We start from the raw sequence: 5325 nt of genomic DNA, 5'->3' as shown, positions 1-5325 counted from the left end.
CTTCTGTGTGGACGCCTGTGTGGCTGGTTATATCCGGATCATATATGTTTAGGAGCATGCATGACTTGCATACATTTTTATGTTATTTTATTTTGATCTAACTAGTTGCTATACGATTGCTACTTGATTTATTTAGATACATTCTATGACTTTTGATACATCTTTAAGAACTATTAAAGAATTAATTTTTTTAAAATCTTTTATTACGAAAATATTTTATATTCATATTTTATGGTTGTTAATTTATTATTTGGTTTAATTTTGTTGTGGGATGAACTGACCCCTTACACCAACATTTAGGTACTAATGATTTCAAAGAGTTGCATGAATGACGTTTGATTGGTGCACGCACGTGGGAAAATTATATTTTACTTAAAAATAATATTTTGTATTACTAAATTTTTGCGGCACATTGTAAAGTTATTTACTCTTCATCATTAACTTTTAATAGAAATGCAGACGTGATATTTCATTAGCTAGAAAAAAATTGAATGTCATTAATTTCAGTCAACATTGTTTCTTTTGAATTTCACTTAAAGAGAATTTATTTTATTTTGGACCATAAATGAATATTGATCTAATAATTGGAATATTAATTTTGCAAATGAATAAATAAATAATATTTTAGTAAATTACATTACGTTCTTTTAATGAGAAAAAAAAATTAATTAGTTGTTTATAAAAGAAAATAAATATTTTTCAGTAATATTCGTATAAAAAATTTGGGGCGTTACAGAAGGACATTCAATGTGTAAGGGGACAGGGTTGGTGTGGTGGTTCAACAATAATGTAAGCAAGGTCGTGGGTAATGGAATTACACTTCTTTTTTGTGTGACTCCTAGTTGAATGGTGGATAATGAGTAACAGTTTTAGCAGATTGTTTGAAATGACTTTTGATAAAGGGTGACAATGGCAGATGTAACACCCCAGATTTTGATCCAAGGGATTACTTAAAAATATTTGTTTTCTTTAAAAAATGACAATAATTTTTTTTTCTTAAGAGTAGTTCATCATGTAATAAATAAAAATTGCACTAGAAAATAACTTGATATCATTTTTGTAAAATAACTCAAAGTAGTTTACTAGATATTATTATTATTTTTTATATTCAAACATAATTTTCTAGTTGTTAGAAAAATATTCATTTATGTCCTAAAATAAAATAAATTCTATTTACGTGAAATTCAAGAAAAACAAGGTTGAAAGAATAAACGACGATTCAAATATTTCTTAGTGGAAGAAACCTAATCTCTCTGCATTTCTATATAAATTTAATGATGAAAAGTAAATAAACTTTAAAAATGTACCACATCGGTTTTATCAATACAAAAATATTATTAAGTAAAAGTCTCTTTTGCAAACATCCTTCATACAATTCATCACGTGTGCACCAAACAAACATCTTTCATGCAACTCTTCAAGATCATTAGTACCTAGATGCTGGTGTAAGGAGCCAGTTCATCATACGACAAAAAATTGAACCAAATAATAAGTTAACAACCTTCAAATATAAATATAACATCTTTTTGTAATAAAAGATTTAAAGAAATTGACTTTTCTGAATAATTTGCAAAGATGTATCAAGTTATAAAATTTACCTAAATAATTCAAGTAGCAACTCACCTAGAATCATAATTAGATCAAAATAAAAATAACAATAAAATGTATAAGTTATGTGTGCTCCTAAAAGTATATGATTTGGATATAACCAGTCACTGAGACGTCCACATAGAAGTCACTCATACCAATGGAAAAAATTAAACCAGCCACTTAAGACGTTCATAAAGATGCATATGATATGTCATGATAATTATAATGATGCTGAAGATGCATGTCACCATCCACTTATGTGACTAAAGATAAAATATTCAAAACACCAATCACCAGCCACGTAGACAACCACAAAGATAAAAGTTCAGAACACAAATCACTAGTCACTTAAGCAACCACAAAGAGAACAATATTCAAAACAAAATCACCAACCACTTAGGCAACCACAAGGATAAAATACACAAGATTAAACATTAATCACATATGACATCAAATTTATATTATATGGATGTTTATAGTCAGGACTCAATAACTTTAAAATCTCAAATATATGGCATACATATATATGCATGAGAATGAATATCTCAAAACTACTTCTTTTATTTTAATAATCCATAAAATTCGATTTGGCTACTTGTCGTTGATAAAAATTAAAACTTATATCACCAAGAACATAAAAATAGGAATTTTATTTCTTTCACTATAAATTCGTTCCCATTACTACTCTTTTAAGCATAAAAGTCAAACTATACATTGCGTTTCAATTATCAACTTTCTCATATTGTCATAATTAAAAAATATAAATTCTTTTTATCAATTTCCTCAAGACATATTGTTCATAAAAGTAATTAAAATTCAAGACTTCAAATCATAATAAACATAGTACTAATGTTATTGTAATAAAAATCGAAACTTTATAATTAAGTACACTAAGACACATAAGACTCGCAACTTTATGTTAAATATTTTCACAACAAACATATTTATCATGTTGTAATAATAAAAATAGAATTTTATAATTCAGTTAAAAAAAAATCAAAACATTATAGTTAAATTACTTAAGACAAACATAAAATCAACATCTTTCTTTTAAGACATCAAGACATCATATCAATATCTTGCAAATCACTAATTTAATATATAGCCTAACTTTGCATGGGGTAAATCCCTTATCTTGGACGCTTTCTTTCTTAACACCTCTAAATTTCCATGAGAAATAGCTCACAAGATAAGAATGAATTCAACATGGTGAGATATTGAGGTTTACTTAATAATATTAGAATTTTTTTGGGAGTGTATGAGTGATGAACGGGTGTGAGAGCAAGAGGGAAAATGGATGAACAGAGAGAGGAGTCGTGAGATACGGGTGATTTCAATAGCTATTTACGTTGATATATTACCATTTATTTCTTTGTCTAAAATTGAAGTGCACTTAATTCCAAAATTATGTTACCAAGTTATTGTATCTTTTTATTTTTTAAAACAAATAAAAATTATTTAGTTGTTACAAAGCCAATTGAAATCACGTGTATTTATATGTATGAGTTAATCATGATTAATTACTAATCACTTAAATATATTTCAAAAACTACATAAAGCTTACAAAGGAAAATTTATATCAATATTAATAGTAAGATTGATATTAATGCTAAGTTTAACGCATAAAAAGTTAGTTAGCTAAAAACAAAAATTTGCATATATAGATTAATCTAAATTAGTATAATACAATATAATATGTAATTTATACCATTTAAATTTAAAAGAGGATTTACCACTATAGGTCATGCATAAAAATTCTAATAACTAAATCAAAAGTCTTAATTATTTTAATAAATTAATTAATTAATTAATAAATTAGAAGGTGCCACCATGTCAGTTTTTTTGCTAATAGTTATGAATCAAAATTGCCTAAAATTCTTTTTGTAGAAATTTAAAATAAAATCATAATTTTGGTTTAAGAGAGATGGAGGTGTGAGATATAATGAGGATATTTTTTTTTTGGTCCTCTCTTACTTGCACAAAAAAAAGATAAAACTCATAATTAAATTTCTAACCTTCACTTTAAAATTAAATAAAAGAGGGTAAAGAGGAGAGAGAAGTCGGTGCATGGTGTTAATAATGAAGAAATGTACATTCTCTCCCTTCTTAATTGGTTGAAACAAGGACATAGAGTGTCAAAACAACACCATGTATTTCCATTTGTGTCATAGAAATTCCTTAATTAACAACAATTCGACTAAAATATAAAAATTTAAGTTGTCTTAACATTACTTTGGATATGAAGACTTTGACCTAGGCTGGCTAACGTGTCTTTGCAAGAACATTCTGTAAGATTTATGGGTCACATATGTAATTAATTAATAAAGTGTGTTAGGGTCATTATATAATTAGCCAATAAACTGGGGGTCAAATAATATATAATAGTTTATGGCTAAAGAGCATAATAGTTATGAAAATTAATAGTGTAGATACCAGGCAGTTTCTAATTTAATGAGGGGCTGAATTGGAAATACTGCAATTTGGGATATAACTAATAATAGTTATATATAGGGGTAATGGTCCCCAAGGCAAACACAACAAGACTATTCAGTTTCAAAACCCTAAAGGAGAAAACTCTCTGGTTCTCTCTATCCCCATCAAGAGAGCAAGGTCTTCAGGGTGTTTTGCTGAGGAAGATCACCCAACCCATTGGCTCTATCATCATCATCTCAGGATTTCATTAATGGCAATTCCCACAGGTACGCTTCCGCCTTTGGCTATTCATCATGTAATTGGCATGAATTGTTAACAATTGGTATCAGAGCTACCATGTTTAATTCATGATGAAATTCGGTTATTGTCTTTGTTTTAGGATTCAATTTGGGAATTTTGACATGATTGAAAAATTAGGGTTTGTAATTTGAGAATTTTGGATATATATAAATTATGGAATCTGTATTTTTTTTTAATTATATCCAAATTAATAAAGGTTAATTAGTACCAGTACTTCAAGTAATGTTAATGGTTGTGTTTCAACAAGTTAGTTTATTTTGATGGTTTGTAAATTTCAAGAATTTCTGCCGTGCAAATTACATGGTGGGTTTTTTTTTTTTCTTATCACTTTTGCAAACCCTGCTGCTTAGACTTGTCTAATAGACAGCTAGCTAATTGGAAAGAGGAAGTCGAAATTTAAAGCCGTTAATAGGTTCTTTGGAGAATTTCAGCCTGCTTCCTGATTTTTATTTATTTATTTGTTTCCATTAATTGTTGGCACATACCTAGTGTTTGTTTTAAAGGTTAAAAAAAAAAAAAAAAGTGCTTTTCCCTGCGTGTAAACTGGCATAGCCTTCGTGGATTTTTTTTTTGCACAGAGCTGCATGCACTGCGCATGGCTGGAGATATAAATGGAGGAATCCTTCTCATTTTTTCCTTTGTGCTTTTTTTGTTTATTTAAACTGATTTAATTTTTAACTTAACTCTAACTTGTAAGTTCTTGTCCTCACATAAGGGTTTTGGAAATCTGGATATATATATATATATATGTATATATATAATAGAATTCATATTTTTTTGTTTCCGGTTACAATTTTTTTTTTTTTTTGATAATTATCAATTTTTTTCGATAAAATAATAATTATCAAATACTAATAAACACAGTTTATATTAGTAAACAATATTTTTTTTATATATATTGTTTTATTTGGATATAATAAATATATGTTCAAGTCAAGTTTGACATTTTGAATGAGTTAATTGAAACTTGACGTCGCCAAAGTGACCTCTCTTGTCTAAATT

This window comes from Cicer arietinum, chromosome 6, assembly GCF_000331145.2.
Source record: "Cicer arietinum cultivar CDC Frontier isolate Library 1 chromosome 6, Cicar.CDCFrontier_v2.0, whole genome shotgun sequence".
NCBI classification, from domain to species: domain Eukaryota; kingdom Viridiplantae; phylum Streptophyta; class Magnoliopsida; order Fabales; family Fabaceae; genus Cicer; species Cicer arietinum.
The sequence above is the reverse complement of the archived record's forward strand: the minus strand, read 5'-3'. Positions refer to the sequence as shown.